We start from the raw sequence: 20273 nt of genomic DNA on the forward strand, positions 1-20273 counted from the left end.
GAAATAACACGAGATAAGACCAATTAATTTAACTCCATCTTTTAACCACACAGAATACGTAATTATAATTGCTTAGCCTTTAATTTAAATATTTATAATAATTTAAACAATTCTAGTAAAGTGTTTTCTTTTTTTTTGGAAAAAAAATAAAGGCGATCTATTGTTATCCTAAAAGCATAGTTAATTACCATATTTCACGATTAAACGAAAAATCTATCAAATTATCAAAAAATTAAATTTTTTAACACCCAAAAATGTCTTTTAATTTTAACAGACATTTTATTAACCACTGTGGTTCATTTAAAACTACTGTTTCAGGCATGACGGTCTCTAACTGAAAAAGTGCAATTACACTAGTTGAAATTGAGCTCACAGACTAGTGAGAAAATACAAATTTAAAATAAATTAATATTACATGTAAGCTAGTCAGTAATTTAATTCAGACTCATGAGATTACAGCCGCATATCAATTAACACAATGCAAATGGATACACATGTACGGATAAAAATAAAGAACAAAAGATTTAAATGTCAATAATTACAACATTAAAAATTATTTATTTAAAAAAGAGATTTTTTCACTTTACTTAAGCAAAAAAGAAGTTTTGTAATGTAAAAATGTTAGCAATTTAGTCAGTGTCAAAACATCTTCAGAATGTCAAAACATTCAGTTTCGTTCAAAGTGTTAAAATAAGGTTCACGAATGAAAAAATTATAAATTTTCACTTATAATTTTACGTGGTCTTAACTATGGGATTTAAACTAGTGTTACATTTCCTTAAAAAGCGAAAATGGTGATCTGCTTTGTATAAACCAAAAAATGAATATTCAAATAAAATGAAAAATAATTTTCATTATTGATTAAAAGTAACTATCTAAATCCTAAAAATATTTTCTTTAGCAGTAATGCAATTTAAACGGAAATTACAATAGAATTCCAAATGCCAACCGAGAATCACACACATATGAAGTGATTTGCCCATTTGGATAGATAATCCATTGAGATTAAACGGTATGAATTAAATGCAGAAAGGAAACTATTTTACATTTATCCTAGGGGGCTCCACCCGCCTGGCTGCCTATAGCAGCCTAAACCATCTACAGATGCCAACGTCAATAATAAGTAAAGAAAATAATTTTGTTCATAGAACGTCATACGGTTTTTATTTACATCTTCTTAGTTTTAAAATGTTTTTTCCTTCTCGTTTATCGTGGCCCAACACCTTAAAATATCGAAAGTGACGATAAAATATAATTCTAATCTTAGTAAGAATATACGTTACTTTCTAAGCAAGTAATGTTTTTATTCTGTGTAATGTTTTTACTAAAAAGCTCGCAACTCGACAACGTATGTTTTTTATAATTGGAATTTTAATAACTTTTAATTTCAAATAAATCTGGTTAGACGACTTTAGTCGTAGCCACCGAGTTGGTCTAGTGGTGAACGCGTCTTCGCAAATCAGCTGATTTCGAAGTCGAGAGTTCCAACGTTCATATCCTAGTAAAGGCAGTTACTTTTATACGGATTTGAATACTATACCGGGTGAATACCGGTTTTCTTTGGAGGTTGGGTTTCAATTGACCACAAATCTCAGAAATGGTCGACCTGAGACTATACAAGACTGCACTTTACTTACACTCATACATATCATCCTCTGATGAAATACCTGACGGTGATTCCCGGAGGCTAAACAGTAAAAAAAAAGATGACTTTTAGTAAACATTTTATACAAAACACAGTTTTGTTACACTTAAAAATCCACTCATGATAAAACAATTTTGATTCATACTTGTAATTTTTTACAAAAATTAAAGAAGCCTAGTAAATTCTGTGAGCGGTTGGCCTCATTCTCCAACTGTACCAACAAATTAATGGATAATTCTGTGAACAAAATTTCCTAACCACATCATGAATAACAAATGATTGGACAGATAAACACAAAAATTAGTGGACTATTTTTTGGAGACTACAAAAATTCTAAATTTCTGTTTGTAAGAGATTGATATAAAAACTCCGATGAAAAAGTGCTCTAAAATATTAAGAGAAATTATGCTGAAAATTCGGAAGCCTAATAATCTATTCTTAGGCAACATATTTTGAAATAGAAAAAAAATTGAAATATATTAACCTTCAAAATGATTAATAGATGATTAAATATGATTAATGGACAATATAATAATAATTACAAATTACGTCATGAAAAAAATTAATAAAAATAATAACAATAAAATATGAAGTATAATTTTCTTGTTTGTTTGTTAAATTTGTTACTGGAGACAAACAGGTTTATTCAATGGGTTTCCACCTGCATTTCTATCATTTCATTCCAAAAACCCTGCAGTGTTGTAAACATTTAAACAGAGATTCTGTTGGGCGTTAACCTTCTTTCCATGGTTACTTGTCATAACATTTCCTGTAATTGCAATAATAACAATAATAATAATTCTAGGGTTTATTTAACAGTTAGTGGCAATTATTCAAGGCTGTTTGACGAATACCTGTAGAGACGTAATACAAAATATTATGTAGCATCTAAACGCACAATTTAATAATGCACACATAAAGGCCAAATTTGGTAACGTTAGTATTAAATTATAAATAACATATTATATCACCTGTGTCCTACTTTATTTCAGGTCTGTTGTTTTTATTAAAAAAATTTCAGAAACGTAATTAACATCCAATTTCTTACGTATAATAATTAACATTTACATTAAAAAACCATTTACATCCTGTTATTATTTACATGAAAAAACATATTACATGTATATCAAAAGAACTGTGTTACTTTTAACAGAAAAAAATATATAAATAAATATTTGTTGTCAATAAAGTAAAAAAAGTTTATAGAAAGTGTTTCTGAAGGAAAGGTTCCACATATTTAATTATGTTGTTGCCAACTATAATTTCTAGTCCTGTCCACAACATTCCCACTCGTATCCTTTGATGTGTGGCTAAAGGACGTAGGTTATAGTTTTTTTATTTATTTTTTTATTCTTCTGGTATAAGTTATCACGTATTTAATATGTTATGTTTACGTTCGTGTGTGTTTGTTAGCTTGCGTGCGCGTGCGAGTGTATTCACGTCTAAATTTTTTCATATAAAAACTAAATCATATCATGATACAAAAAACAATACTGACGCAACATAATGTGAGATCTCTAACGCAAAGTCCATATATATATATATATTTTTTTTTTTTTTAATACGCGAACAATAGGGGAGATTAGAATTGTGCGATAAACAAAAAAATTGCAAATCTTAGTAATTATTATGAACCGTTAGGTCTTCTTTTTTTCAATATGAAAAAAATAGATATGAACAAAAATAATTTGTTACGAAATTGCAATTATAGGCATACGGAAAAAGAAAACGACAGTAAAGATATGTGTAGGAACACTAAAAACGGAAGAAACCCATCAGAATAACCGACTGTGAAAATCCATCAAAAAGAAAGATTACAAAAAGAAGTGTAAAGAATGTATAAATTATAATAATGCATAAAATGCATGCAATTAAGACAGGAATTTTAAAGATCCCCAAAAACAAACCGTGACTAAAAATTCAAACAGAAGTCAATAGATTGAAAAATTCAATTTTTGTTTTCAATTTTGATCATATTACCTAAAATATTGCCAATACTGAATGTTAAATTGAATTTCAGTTACAAGCCACATAAAGTATACATTAAGGAAATAATACCGTTATGAGACAAGATACGAGAAATATACTGAAACATCTTCAGATGAATGACAAGGGGATACTGTGGGGCCAAAATAATAACGATATCTTCACGGTACTTTTCTCACTGACAATTTTCTTTCTCACTGACAATTAACATGGTAATACAGTATATTTAACGCCCAGTATTTTTTAATATCTAAAATTTTCAAAATAATTCTGTATTAGATAAAAAACAAAAAAATTAGTAAAATTTGGAAAGAAAAATCACCTTGATCCTTTCCGAATCGAACTCCCTCATACGCATTTTACAATTAAAAGAAAATGCGCACTGGATACCATTGACAAATAACTGAGACTAAATAAAACTACTTAGATATATTTACGATATTTATTTGAATTAAGTAAAAATAAAAAAAAATTACAATGAAATTGTAAACCGTACGGTAAAAGTCTGGCAGAAATCATTTCTTCCGCTCAAAAAACAAAAATTTCTGTAATATAAATAAAACTGTTTTTAACAAAACGATACTGATATCAAAAAAGATACGACACTACATTTCTATTATCAAATATGTTATTAATTTAGAATAAAAAAAAATATATGTTAAATATATGAAATAGACAATAGATATACAGTAATAGATAATAAACAATGTTTAAGCGTTCCATATAAGAAAAAAAGAAAAATTTGTTACAAAACTCTTACCAGCCCGATTTCATTTATGTGAAATACATATCACATTTACAGAAATAATACAATTTACAATTTAAATAATTTACAATTCTTATGATTATTGGTTGTTTAATAAATGAAATCGGACCGGTAAGTTTTGTAACAAATTTTTTTTTTTTTTTTGCTTATGTGGAACGCTTAAACATTGTTTATTACCTATTATTGTATATCTGTTACATATATTCTATTACATATATTAAATATATTTAATATGTATTTTTTTTAACAAAATTCTAAATAATAACAGATTTTGATAATAGAAATGTAGTGTCTTGCCTTTTTTGATATCAGTATCGTTTTGTTAAAAACAGTTTTATTTATATTACAGAAATTTTTGTATTTTGAGCGGAAGAAATGATACCTGCGAGACTCTTACCGTAAGGTTTTCATTGTAATTTTTTTTGATATCCTGCGATTTGTTAAATTATTCTTTTATTTTTTTTATGAATTACTGATTGTTATCTTATAGATTTATTATTAAAATTTGCCTTTCTAGAACAAACAAATATACGTGTTTTTTAATTTCTCGGCCAATTTTTATTGTTGATAGCCATATCAATCACTTTATACCATAATTTTCCTTTTTTAATAAAACTAGTATCATGGCCTTTACGAATCGAAAATCCGTGATGGAATAATGCACTTATTTACTTCGTAAGTGTAACCCTCGATTTTTATCGTTAAATTTGATTTTAATTAAATAAAACTAAACTAGAATAGTTAATTTAAAAACTGGTAATTTAAAATTAGCACTGCTCATTTCACAATTCTTATAGATTAATTTCGCGCTTATGTGTTATTATGACAAAGAAATTATGTTCATATAAAATATTAATAAAAAATGACCTATCATTCCAAAGTTTTAATATTAAAAAAAAAAACAATATAAAAAAATGTAATTTGTATAAGTATAATATTCACTGCAGTATATATATCTATAAAATGACAATTAATTTACAGTTTCAACTTCGCATCCGCTGGTTCAAGATATACTTATTTCAATCTAACAGTTTATAGATTTTTTTTAATATTTAACGTAATTTTTTGTTGGTGATAAGATAGCAACTATTCAATACAGATTAAACCTAACTCTTTCCATAATTTTTTAAAACTTTTTTTTATAAAAAAGGAATTTTGTATTCTTGAATTGCAATATAAAATCATTATTTCATTTAAGATTTCTCAGACAAAAGAAAAAAACTGAAGAAAAATGTTTTATATTAATACGTTTATTAGAAATTACAATAATTAATCTGTATCCTTCCAAATGAAAATTTTAGATTTATGTAAAATTAAAATATAAAAAAATTGACAAAGATGTAAAACTTTTCTGGAATTTACATAGAGTTTAAAATTTAACTTCTTCGTATTGATTGATGTATTTAAAAATTATTCTTGACTTAGGACATTAATTTCATTTGTACGTCATAAAAAATGAAAAATATTCTAGATTGATTTGTTAACTTAGTAAAAATTTATGAAAATTTGTAGACATTCAATCCTGTGTAAAACTATTATATACCATATTGACCGTAATTTAAAAACATATCATAGAAACTAACTGTTGGGAAACGCAAAATTACTTTTAAAAAATTTAATTATTAACCTCATAAAACTAAGAAATAAAAAAAATCCTGCGAGTTAATATTTTACTCATAGAAATACTCTCTTCTTTCAGTTGAGTGTTCGCTAGGCCTAAGGCATAAAAACATCCCTTACAGATGTTTTTACAAAAACTTCTTATACGGGAATGTTGTTAAAGCAATCTTTGGAACAGATCCAATCATTCAAATATTAAATAAATTTATGAGAAATAATCGATGTATTTTTAAAAATTTATCTGGCATTAAATAAAAAAAAATGACGACCTGTCTTTAGTAAGAGCTGACAACTAAACACTCAATAAATTCCATATTAGTATTTTATAAGTTATTAAACTGTAATGTCAGGTGGCCCCGAATAACCTTTGCGGGCAGAATGAAGGTCCTAATATCATAATCTATACGAATAAAAAAATAAATATCAGAAGTGATATTACGTAAATAAAGATAAACTTATAAGTCAAAAGGCAAGGAAAATAGTTATGTATATTTCATTTTACGATTTAGCTTGATGAAATAGTAGTAAAATTTTTAAGTTGACTTTTTAAGTAGGTTTTCGAAATTGACAGCTTTAATTCTTATTCTGAAACAAACTGACATATTTTTCAAGAAATAAATATGAAGTTATCAAAGTATTACTGTCAGTGGTAAAAATTCACATCCAGAACTTAACATGAGGCAGGCATTACAGTTTTAATTTAAGGCTGTTTTAATATTTTTTCTAGGAATCTCATAATTTTATTTTTATTTATTTTGGTGTTCCTAAATTAAACAGATTAATAAGTGTATAGTAAGCATTTATGGGAGTAAGCAGTCGATATTAGATCCAATTCGTTGGACAAATGGAAACTTTTCAAGATAAAAAACCTTATTTGTGACGTCATAAAAATCATTCTAAAAACCAAACAAACCTCGCATTATGGAAAAACCGATTATTGCTATCGGTTTTCAAATCAGTATATTTAGTGTACACTAATATAAACAGTCTCTAAATGGGTTAAAATAATGCCACTTAGAGAAGTAACAGCACATTAAAATCATCATTAACAAATTTAATAAAACAGTGAAAAGTTCAAACACTGTGGTCCTATGAAAATTTATAAATAGATTTACTTTTTAAATATTAATATTACACTTTAGCTTTACGTATTACATTAATGCTATTTTGATCATGTCTTATTTATTTGCCCACCGGGTTGGTCTATTGGTAAACTCGTCGTCCCAAATCACTTCTTTAACAACTGATTTTCGACGTCAAAGGTTCTAAGGTTTAAATCCTAGTAAAAGTTTATTACTTTTATATGGATTTAAAAGTAATAAAATTCATATAAAAGTAATAAACTTTTACTAGGATTTAAATACTAGACTATTTGAAACCGGTCTAATACTTTCAATACCGGTATTTTTTTTTCTTTTAGGACTTTTTAACCACTCAGGGGCAACCGGTAATCGTCTAGAAGGGTCGCTGCCTCGGTCGGTCCTGAGGGACGTGGCTGCAGATTAACCCACCCTGTGCAGGCAGCTAACATCGCTGTCCTACCCGTCGGGGTCCCTCCTGACTTTGGTGGTTGGGGTTCAATTAACCACACGTTTCAGAAATGGTACGACTCTAATGAACCTCCCCCTCTCAGCCTAGCGGCATGGCAGTTTGGTTCACGGGTTCCGGATCTTTTCCTTATTTTTATCTTGCCTCTACCTCTGCCGGGACACCATGCCCGGCTATGCCGTTCCCAGGCCCTGCTCCAGCTGCCGGGTGTCGGTCGTTATGTTTTCTTTCTTAAAAACAATCCCATTTCTTGTAATCTACTTCCTTTACTCGTATAACCTCAGTAACGAATCTCTCTACTGTCAGCTATTCCTCTTTACCTCTCAGCTCATACTTTGTTGTAGTTTCCGGAGTAATCTCTTGTATGTTATATTTTGCTTTTAGTTCCTCCCGACGTGCACATTAAAAAAAAAGTATGTCAGGGAGTGTAGGGAGTGTCCTCTTGACCGCAGTATACACAATTTGGGAGCTCCCTTCTTCTAAAACTGTGTAAGTAATTCCTTCGTGATCGGAGAGGAATTGTGACAGGTAGTACCCCACGTCACCGTGTTTCCTCCCCAGCTGCAGTCCTATTTCAGAAAATTAAGCTTCTTTGTACACGCCTCAGTTGTAGCGGAGTCCCATTTCTCTTGCCACTCTTGTAGCAAAAGATTAGTGGCATCTCCCCTGTCCATGTCCTCATAGATCCGTTTCATTTGGGTAAGTAGCTGGATTGGCGGTATCCCGGCCAGGACTACCGCCGGATCCGCCGATACAGTTTAACTGAAATCGTCCCACCAAAAGCCTCTCGTATAACTTTCCGATCGTCGGAAATAGACATATCGGTCTGTATGATTGTCGCTGACCTGCATTTACCTGTTTCGGGATCAACAGCAATTTACCCTCTTTCCATGTTGTAGGAAAACTCCCTTTTGTCAACGCCTTCTTGATTGCCAGCCATGGATGTGATTTTGTTAACGCGTTTAATGGGGTGCCCGAGACCCCGTCTGAACCCGGGCTCTTCTTTGTATGTATTCTACCAACTGCTTCGTGTAATTCTTCTATAGTGAACCTTCTCTTCCTGTGTTGTGACAATCACACGGGGCACTTACGTGGTTTGAAATAATTTTATAATCGCTTTTTGAGGTTGATCTCTGGATAATGTAGGCGGTGGCGTGCCAAACTTCCTTAGTATGACCCGATCAAAAACCGTTTAGTAATAACTCTTTTTTATTTAATAATTTTAGATTAAGAGTATAAAGGTAAAATTTTTGTCTGCTCTGAGAATAGAAGCAAGTCTTATATTATTGTTAGTGAATGATCAGTCAGTAAATGAATTAGCATATTTATTTAGAGTAGATCCGCCGCTAAATATAAACAGTATTAACAGTCTACATTTATGTAATTATTACTGTCATGAAAGGTATCAGTTTTGTTTTCAGCCAAGGTTACCGCATACCACAGATAGTTGGACTTGAAATGCTACAAGAGCCTTTTCTTCCTTCCTCTTACCAACTAGGCAAATTCTTTAAGTAAATTATATAAAAAAAATTGTTGTACTATAATTACAATTCAATATTATTATTTTTGCCTCTGAAAAAAGATTTCTTTGAAAAAAATATTAATTTTGTGGTAAAGTTGAAAACTAAATTATTAAAGAAAAAACTACAATTGTTTTAAAATGAAATGATTATCAATTAACAGCAACGTATTGTTGAAAAGTGTTAAAAAAAAAACCAAAAAAAAAAACAGAATAATAGTTCATTTTAAGGATTGTTTTGAGATTGTATATATTAAAATACTACAGCCTATTTCATAAATTCAAAAAACAAAACTTTACAAAAAACAATAAATTGGCCAATTATGATAATAAGAAAATCAAAAATTATTTACAGACTTTTTTTATTATATATATATATATATATATATAAATATATGTATATGTATATAAAAAACAAACCCCCCCCCCCCCAAAAAAAAAATACAGTATTTCAGTATACAGCTGGATATAATGTTGCAAAAATCAAGCAAAAACATGACAAAATATTTTCAATTACGGAAACAATACCACATACCCCATTCAAATTGAAAACTTAATTTTTTGAAGGAAAGATGAATAAACGATGGTCATAAAAATCTCACAAACGTAATTCATAAACATTTGCAACATAAAAAACCGAAACAGTGGTAAGAGGTTTATAAAGTGGCCTCATAAGTGGAGAATACGATTTAATAAATGAAAGTAAAAATTTATTACTCAAAAAATAGTTACAAAAAGAGATCCTGAAAAAATAAATAAGCAGTGTATATATTCTTATATAATCTGAAAATACTTGTAGCGTATAACGAGCTTCTATCAATATTGCAAATGTTTTCAAACAAAAACCTGGATTTAATAACTTCATCAATTTCGGTTTATCGTACACCCATCTTTCGTCATATACATGTTTTTTTTTGTAACACGCGGGACCACCGTTAGGTATTGCTTCAGAGGATGAGATGAATGACAATTTTCATAGCGTATGAAAATGCCGTGCCTGACCGGGATTCGAACCCGGGGCCTCCGGATGAAAGGCTGAGACTCTACCACTCAAACCACGGAAGCCGGCCGCCATACACATGCTCATCTAGTACATAGTCACTTACCCAATTTTGGCTTTAACAGTGAATACATGTAATGATTCTCTCGTCTTAATTTTTGCTGAACTTTATTAATACAATTTACTATTCCAACTTAATCTTTTTTCTACTCAATGACGTTTTATTACCAACATTACTCTTGTTTTAAACCTTCTCACAACTACCTAACTGAAAATAAATGTACGCATAAGCACTTTTTTTGCGCAGGGAATTCCTTCGTAGAAAAAATATATTCTTTGCGAGTAAGCTTATGATTAGAGGAATAATTATTGCTGACAGCAGTTCATGCATGTACTGTAGAGAATCTTTAAATTTCCTTGACAAGAAATTGCAGACATTTACTATGTAAAATAGCCTTGCCTTTTGACAGGAAAGTTACTTAAATAACACTATTGATTACTTACTATTATTTATACTTAAATTTAATAATTCAGTGTGATCAATTGTTAAAAATAATAAATATTATTTCTATTCTTAAAAAGTTCCTTAAATAAGTATTCAACAAGAAAATGTAATAATTTATTACCTTTTACCACATATAATAGTTGGTAATTCCGAATCCTGTAAAAAAAAGAAAACAAATAAAAATAAACAACTAAAGAAGAAAAAAACAAAATGAAAAATAGATTGAAGTAACTTATTAATAAAAGCACAGATTAACTCTACTGCCAGAAAATAACTTCGTACAAGATAATTTAAATGGTGTTTCCGGGCGTATGCGGGAAATTGAAGACCAAGGTTTCGACTCTTGGCAAGCTAGGTGGGCTGAATCTCCTACTGGTCGATATACGCATGGTATCTTTCCAAATGTTAGGGAATTGGGTGCTATTAGTAGGGTTTCCCCCAATCGGTACACTACTCAATTTCTGTCGGGACATGGTGTCTTTAGGGGCAGTCTAGCGAGGTTTAGGTTGGTTGATTCCGGCTTATGTCCGGAATGTAGAGTCGAAGACAGGGTGAACCATGCCCTATACATCTATCCCCGGTACGAAGCTGAGCGTACCAGAGTTGGTAGGGAACTTGAGAGAGTACACTCCTTTTTGGATCTGCGAGTCAACTGGAGGACTCGCAGTGAGTGGACGATTGTGGCTGGCTTCCTGAAATTCCTCGCCCAGTGCAGGACGGCTGAAGGGATTTAGAGTAGGAATCCGGGTAGCTAGGTTCCGTCTAGGCAGTTGATTGACCGAAGATAGGCGCTTAGGCAGCGTGCCTCGATTAGATTTAAGAGCTATCATTTTGATATTAGAATTAAGCTGTCGGCAGGGTTGCGGCCGCTGCCAACGGGCATGGTATTCCTTGTCCCGGGGGGTGCGGTCGCGCTTCGACGGGAGCATTTATGTGAGCACGACACTGTCGGCGGAGCGTGGCTGAGTGCCGCTTCGGTGGCACGCAGTGGCGTTTCGACGGCGGTTATTGGAAGAAGGTGAATGTCACGCGGGACTCCGCGATGGAGCTGAGTGGGAATAGGCGTTAATTCTCCTCTCCCCGGTAGACCGGAACAGAGTCCGTTAGTTTTGAACTCATGCTGAGTTACTATTAGCGGGGTTCTGTAAGGGAACTAGGACCAAATTTCGCTGTGATTAACACTTTTACTGGGGAAGTTGTTGTAGTGGTAATTTTGCTCGAATCCGAGACATTCAATAAATTGGCTCATTAAATAGTTAGGGCTAGGCGCGGGGTCTTGATTCCGCGGTTAGGCTTCTAGCTTAGTTCCTGAGGGCGACGTGGTAGCTGCAGGTGTCCGTTGTCTTCTTCTGAAGGCATAAACCTATAACTACTATCGGGGTGAATTTACCGATGCAGATGTCCCTCGGGGCGTCTGCATCGGTGGCATCTCTGCGGGGCCTGAACTGAACGCTGTGGTGTGCAATCAGTTTGAGAGCGAGAAGATGTCCTCCGTTAAAGCCACTACTGGCTAGGAACGAATGGGGGTGGTGTAGCGACCGGATACGCTACGAGGCGGGATCTTCTCCCCTCGGAGGGGAATCGAGATGTCCGCGACTTTAATGAGGGCAGATTAGAATGAGCAGACGACACTGTCGGCGGGATGCGGCTGCACTGCCGAAGGGCATGGGACACCATGCAGCCGTGAGGTGCAGCGGCATCTCGACGATAGTTTATGTGGTGAATGTCACGCGGGACTCTGCGATGGAGCCGAGTGGGAGTAGGAGGTCTGTCCCCCTCTCCGTAGTGCACCTGTCTGGAGTCCATAGTTTAACCTAAGTTTGGGGTTTATTAAAGTTTAAGTCGAGTTTCACTAAGGGAACTAGGACAAAATTTTCGTTGTTGCGATCAACATGTTTGGTGGTATGTTGCGTTTATTTTGCCTCAAATTACGAGACATTCACAAAAGTGGTTCATAATAAGTAAAACTAGGCGCGGGGTTCGCGCTTCCGCGAGCTCGGTTAGCTAGTTCAGAGGGATACGATGTAGGACATTCATGATGTCCAGACGAGGCCTACAGCGAAGGCAATAAGCTGAGTTATTAAATCACCGATGCAAATGTCTACCGAGGCATTTACATCGGTGGCATCCCAACGAGGTCAGGTTTATTACTATGAGATGTAAAAAGTCAGAGGGCGATAGACAACTCCCGTTAAAGCCCATCGGGGTTATGAAGGGGGGTGGGATGGTGTGGCGACCGGAAGCGTCACAAGGCGGCGGGTGTCTTCCTCTACGGTGTTGGGATGTCCGAGTCCGTCTTTACGTTTTTTAACTTCTTATTCTGGTCCGGTAACAACCCTTATGTTCAACAAAAGCTTTTGGAGGTCCCATAACGAACCCGTTACTCTATGAAAAGAATCCCTTCTAAGTCCTTCTAGATTCTTCTTTTCATTATTATTTTCTCTTTTTTCTTCTTAATTGGAAGAAATTCGTTACCCTGGTCCGTTATACTGGTCCTGTTACAGTATCTTCGGAACTAATATACAGTTCTATTAGGTAATACTTTTTTCCAGTCTTTAAAGTTAAACCTGAGAGAATATAATAAAATAAATATTAAAAAAAAATATTCTTATCAAACGGGATTTCGGCTAATTTATTAAGTTAAGAAATGCCACATCATTTCAATTGCAGTAAATGTAAAAAATAAGTTTATTCTTCAAATTCTGATAAAACACGTTATTTTGCCTATGCATAATTCCGTGCAAATAGAAAAACAGACAAGAATCAAGAAATTTAACAGAAATTATAATAAAGAAGGTCATTGGTGTAAAAGTGATTTTGTTTTGATATTGTATGAAAAGTAAAGATAACTTTAGAAATTTTTTAAGGAAATAACTTTAACATTAAAAACTACACAGGTAGCGCTCGTTACGAAAACGGAGTCAATACTCTAATTTAAAAAAAACGTACTTAAGAGTCGATAAATACATGTTTTGTTTAATATTCGATATCTCGTGAATTGTTAACAGATTTTAATAATATCAACATAAAATGAAAGTTTTATTATATAAATTTTATTTGAGAGAGTCGTAAGCTATCTCTCATACAATTTTATTTCAAAACAGCTTTATAAAAAAAATAACGCTGTAAAATATAATATGCCTGACTGACATGGACTAGACGAATCTGGAACTGCAATATGAAAGGTGAAGATGCTACCACCCACCACAGAAATCGGCAGTGTCTCATCTTTATATATATATATATAAAAAGATGATAGTAATATTTTCAGTTTCTTAAGGACTGAAGCTGTAACTTTTGATGAGGTAAATATTTACTTATTTTTTTATATATCAATTATTTCAAATTTCGTTTAATTAATGCTTCGTTATAAAGCAAATAATTTGTCTGTTCTTTTCGTAATAAAGTTAGTTAAACATCAAATAAAAATTTTAATTAATAAAGCAATAATTTATCAGTGTAGAGAAAAAACACAATAGATAGCTTCATTAATTAATCAGCCAGGATTAATATCCTATATATATATATATATATATATATATATATATATAGGGATTCACATATTCCACAAATGAAGTGAGTGCTAGTTTTTATTATTTTTTTCTCAAGAAGTAATTAACTGTAACAGGAGAATATAATATTCAAAATTTTAATATAATATATATTCAAGAAACAGGAGAATATAATAATAATAATAAAAAATTATCTTCGATTTATAATGGCAGTATTCAAAGTGTGTTTTATCTGGAAAGCAGATTTTAGTCTACAGCTATCAAAGCATAACCAAGTGAAATGAAAGTCAATGCCAAACTACTGTTAAGTTTTACTAATTAACATTATTAAGTTAAGAATATTTGAATATTAACAGCTCTATTTTATTAAAAATTAAAAAAATTCAATATATACAGCTATTTCTACGTTAATATTATTATGTCATCTGCAATACCTCCTTAGAATTTTCAACCATTAATCAGTGAGGCGATAGGATCCAATTTGGGAACGGCTAGTATTGAATAAACTATGTAATCGACTTGTATCTGCAATGAACATAAAAGTATCAGGACATTTGCCTAAGCAAATTGGACCCAAATGGTAGTTTGTTTGAAAAATAACTCTGTACTTCTAACACTCCGTGGTTAGGAATGTACTACAGATTTCCTCTCTTAAACTCTGTTGTTACTATTTGAATAACAAAATAAAGAAATATGTTGTAGTAATAAACGACTTACTCATACTTTACGGATTAAAGTTTATTTCTTTTGTGTTAATCATTTATTTAAAAAGTTCCATATTTTTTCTTCTTACTTTTACTTCTGATCTACAAAGTATAAAGAGCTAACTGATTCGCTCTCAATTATGAGTAGAGAAGCTCACAATAATTATAACAACATTTGTAGCAAAAATTTCAAACGACGTTACTAGATTGATTCAGACATTATAAATACATAGCATATTCAGTTTTCGAATACATTTGGTTCACCTATATTTGATGATGTCAATATTGAAACAGGACAAGACCACAACAGTTGAAAGGAAACCTAAAACCGATTTTTATTACAAAGTTTTTTAAGTCATCAACCGATTTCGTACCTAAAATTATTATTATAATTATAAAATTACGAATATTGTAATATGAAAACAAATTCATGAACACTTTCAGAATACATGAAGAGATGAAACACATGTAAAAAAAAATATAAAATCACGAAATTCTAGAAGTTTCCTGTGATTAATAAAATAAAGCCTAAGAATTTAGGTTAGGACTAAGAAATGAGTTACCACAAGTCACTGATATATTCGAAAAAAATATTACATGGATACTGATAGACATTTACTCAATTAAAATATCAACAAGTTAACTACCATTATATTATAACTACTTACTGTTATATGAACAGATTTTCGATACATTACAGTGAAAATAGTAAAACAGATCCAAATGAAAGTACACATAGACCGATCACTATGTACTTAATAAGAATATTCACTTAATATTAATTAATACTTACACTTAATATTTATTTGTACTTAATATTATTATTGTTAATAAGAATATTAACAATATTCTACTTAAGTTCACCATTGAATAAAAACAAACCAAATACTACTAATAAAAACATTATCTTATGGGGAAATAAATACTTTTAATACATTTTACACATAAAAGAATAATTTGAAATCTAGTTAATCTTAATTTTATTTTAATAAAATAAAATTAGTAATATATTCATATCTTGGTACTAATGATTAGCGCTGTACATATTTATTTATTTTTTTTAATTTATGTAATATGGTTTCAAGTTTGTATACAATGACTATATTAAAAAAAAATACTATTTTTATACAGCCAAGTCTTATTAAACGTAGGTTCAGTGTTTGGTGAATTATAGTACATAAAGCAAATTAATATAACTAATCACATTAGAACCTCTTATTTTTTGAAGCAAGTAAAAAATTACACAAAAATAATTGACTGTAGGTTTTTAGCCTGAGGGATATTCAACAAACATAAAATTTCAACTTTCTATGCAAATTGAAATAGAATAACTAATAGGTCAACACGTAGAAACGATTACAACGATTATGAAAGCAAGAATTAAATAATAAATAAATAGCACACTCTAAAAGACCACGTCATTTTTATTTTTTATATGCTAGACTTATTTTTGTAATTATTATTATAATAATGCTTTTGTAAATTACGTGACAAAAGACAAGGTTTTTTTTTTACTTATAACTTTCAGTTTTTCTATTTTAATTTGTTTATACTATAAAATTCCATTTGCCGACCTCCGTGGCTGAGTAAGTGGCGTCTCAGCATTTCGTGCGAAGGACCCGGGTTCGAATCCCGGTCAGGCATGGCATTGTTTAATACCCTACCAATTTCCACGGGCTGATGATCATATCTGTAGATGCCCGCTCATTCCGAAAAAAATTATATTTATAGGTACACACTAATTTTTTTATAACATTCAATATTTTATTGCTAAAACATACATCATACTTCAAAGAACAGCAAGAAATAATAATTATACTTCATATCGATTACTAATCGATATGAAGTACTGAGTATCCAGGAATAGCCTAGTCTTTCTCCGTGTAATATGACGATTATTTGTAAACTACACAGTTCGATAAGAATAAATTGATTTTAAAAAATTCAATGTAATTATTCAATTTTACAATCAATCTTGTAGTATACGTAAATTGATTGACAAATAGCAATCATATGTCTAATCACTTTAAGTCGTAATTTCAGATATATATTTATCTTGAAGATATCAACGTGATAACTTTCACAATACTTTATTTTGTATATTTTTATTCTAAGTTATATCCCATAAAAATAAATTCGTTGTCTATAATTATTTCGTAGTAATACTGGAATATTCGTTATTATCTAATTTGTAGAAAACTCCAGGAAGTGAATTTACGCTAAATTATACTACGTAGTTTTAATGCATGTAACTATGAAGAATTAATTTGAAATAGATATGGCATCGTTTGAAATGTAAAACAAATTAAAGTACAAAATGTTACACGCAGTATAAAAAAATGAATTATCTATAAAGTAATCTATATTAATAGAAGTAAGCTAAAATACTACTTTATATCACTGAAATAACAATGAAAAAAAATTACATACAATATTATAATAAAACTATAACATAACCCATAATTTAATTAAAATCCAATATAATTTTTTTTTAAAATCCGTAATTTTTATTCGTTTAATTTTTCTCCGATTTCATAATTTAATTAATTTTATGTATGAGTCTCACATTTGGAATCTCCTCTGTATGTAACAAGTAAATTTTTAGGATCAATAACCACAAAGATTGTAAGTAACTTAGTATAAGTAAAAAATCCCGAACGAAAAGGAATAAGATGTTTAAGTAACAAACACCACTTTAGGCTAAATAGGGAATATGAGGAGTGAAGTTGTTTCCTGTTAATTTATACATTAAGTCAAATTTATATAAACCACTAAAATTTAGACGATATTCAGCCCTACAAAGGACATGTTTAGCATATTTAATAGCTGTATAATTACATCATTTTCTAATAGTAAAAAAAATTTATTTTGTGTCGATTGTAACTCGAGTACTTAACTTACTTCGTCATAGCCGAAGAAAGACTATGTAAAAAACAAAATTGTTGTTTAATAATTGTAAAATTACATATGACTAATAAATTCCTCTTTTGGAAGATTTTATTGAAAATTTCATATCTAGATACATAGTCGTGATAAAAATTAAGTGAATATAAACGAAGGCATTAATAAATACCTTTATTATTTTAAAGTTTATAAAAGATAGTTTCCCTCACTAAACCAAATTTCTGGATAATCGGTAATTGTATTACAAGATGGAAAGTATTACTCTCGCAGTATATATTTTTTCCCGGCTAATTCTTAAATCATTACGCAATTTATACGATTTTTATGAGAAAAGAAATTACAAAACTGTTACATTTCATGTTACATTACTGCTGTCTAAAACTTTATACACTGCCGAGGGTATGGTAATCACGCAGTCGTAAGGTGTAGCGCCATCTCGACGAGGGCGGTTTTTGAATGAGTAACTATCGCTGTTGGCGGGATGGTGACTGCAATGCCGAGGGCATGGCTGTCCATGCAGGCGAGAGTTGTAAGAGGAAAGACATTTACAATCACTCATAGCTTATTTAAAATATAGAACTAGGCGCAGGATGAGTACTTCCGCGAACTCGGTTAACTAGTTCAGAGGGCAACGATGTAGGATAGAGAAGATGTCCGAAAGAGGCACACAGCAAAGGCAAAGACCGAGTTAAAAAAATCACTGATGTAAATGTCTACCGAGGCATTTACATCGGTGGCATCCCAACTGAGGCCTGGCTGATGTCTGTAAGATGTAATCAGTTAGAGGGTCAAAAATACTACCTCCGTTAAAGCATATAGAGCTAGCAAAGAGGAAGTGGTGTGGCGACTGGAATCGTCACAAGGTGGGTGTCTTCCCCTACGGAGGTTGAGTGTCTAAAACGTTATTACAGATAACGGATGTTTTTTTGAGAATAAAGTAATCTTGAACTAATTTAAAAATTATTAAGTCTAATAGAACGAGATTATCTTGATTTATGGGCAACCCAAATAACTTTGGAAAGAATGAAGTTATATATATATATATATTTTTTTTTTTTGTGAGGGGAAGGTGATTTAAAGGATGACAAATAGGAGAATTATTTCACAGAAAATCAAAACATAATGAAGGTATAACTAGCCTACCCATATTTGGTTTAACTTTCTAAATACAAGCTTCAAGCTTATGTGGCAAAATCATCAAGCAAAAAAAAAAGAAAACACATTAAATATGACACATACGAAAATTTCAGAATTTTTTGCGCTTATAGTAAGTAATATAAACAAAAGTAATAAGAAGGGAATATAAAGAAACCTTCATGGAACAATATAAGAGAAAACAGAGATAAATTTGATGTATCTACGTACACTGTTCTTCTTAACTTCAGGTAGAGAAATTTATTGTGGAACGTTGCCCTCTATAACCATGTATATGAAAATAATAAACGAATGTGTAAAATTAGACATACATGTAAAAAATAATTGAAAATGAAACAAATTATATAAGTACTGTAATTGAAACGAATTTGAATTATAACCAGCCAGAAGTTAGTTAAATTAAGTCTCGATTTATATTTAACTGATAATTTGGTTTTGTACGCACACGCACACACACACACACACACACACATACACACACGTTGAATTTTCTCTTTTCCACTATCTATACATTTTTATATCTAAGATTCCACTTTTCTGTCTATCTTCTTTCCCTGAAGACAGTTTCTTCATAAGATGAGCCAAAATTAAGATGTTCTCTTCTTCCGTATAATTTTCGTCAAATTTCTTCTCTTCTATTCTTTTTAGTACATTTCACATCTCATTTTTTCTGCTATTTCATTTTTATTATTATTTTCCACCCATCTAACCTTACTACTAAGGTAATAATACTATTCTTTGATTTTACCTTTCTGACCATTTGTATGCATTCAGATCCACAAACACTCTACAGGAAGGATTTGTCTTAAGTAAGTTACCGTCTTGCTGTCAATATAATCGTTTCAACTTTGCTAAAGAAAACAAGTATAGCTTGAAAATATTTTTTCTTAATAAACCTGAAAATAGAAATAGGCAATATACGACAAGCAGGACACATATGTAACTGTATAGTTATACATAATTTACATTAAATTTAAATATACTGCGCACATACAGCTATGCAGTAAGTATGGTGTATGGATAATCCTTTACCGGATGATAGTTTGTTGAAGAAAAAATCATGAAAAATTAATTAAATTATAAGAGAAATTTCTAAATAATCTAAATCATACAAATAAAATTTGGAAAACGTAATGATAAAAATTTCCTAGCCATATTTAACCTCGTTATGGGTTAAATGAAAACAACGGCCCCTCATTCGATTTTCATAAAATACAAGTTATATCAAACTTCATGATCACTACTTCCATCCGTACCAAAGTTATTGAGCAAAGTAGATAACAAAAAATATGCATATATACAAACACGCTCTCGCACGTAAACTCACGTAGATTGAAAGAGAATTGGTATCTATTTTGTTTAGGATTTTTTGATCCAGGAATCTTAAAATGTTGAATATAAAAAAATTG

At 31.0% G+C, this 20273-nt stretch overlaps 1 protein-coding gene across 3 annotated transcripts in view; it reads right to left on the reverse strand.

Annotated features, from left to right (window-relative positions):
• Nucleotides 1-20273, reverse strand: part of B4 (imaginal disc development protein B4) — a 246163-nt gene that overhangs the window by 165162 nt on the left and 60728 nt on the right. For 2 of the 3 annotated variants that reach the window (XM_075357980.1, XM_075357968.1), the window contains exon 2: nt 10711-10745. The exons of the other annotated variant lie outside the window; for it this stretch is intronic. The gene's annotated coding sequence lies outside the window, so the exon portion shown is untranslated. The remainder of the gene's footprint in view (nt 1-10710; nt 10746-20273) is intronic. 3 annotated transcript variants of the gene reach the window in all.

The sequence above is a fragment of the Lycorma delicatula genome, chromosome 1, assembly GCF_047948215.1.
Source record: "Lycorma delicatula isolate Av1 chromosome 1, ASM4794821v1, whole genome shotgun sequence".
Classification (NCBI taxonomy): Eukaryota; Metazoa; Arthropoda; class Insecta; order Hemiptera; family Fulgoridae; genus Lycorma; species Lycorma delicatula.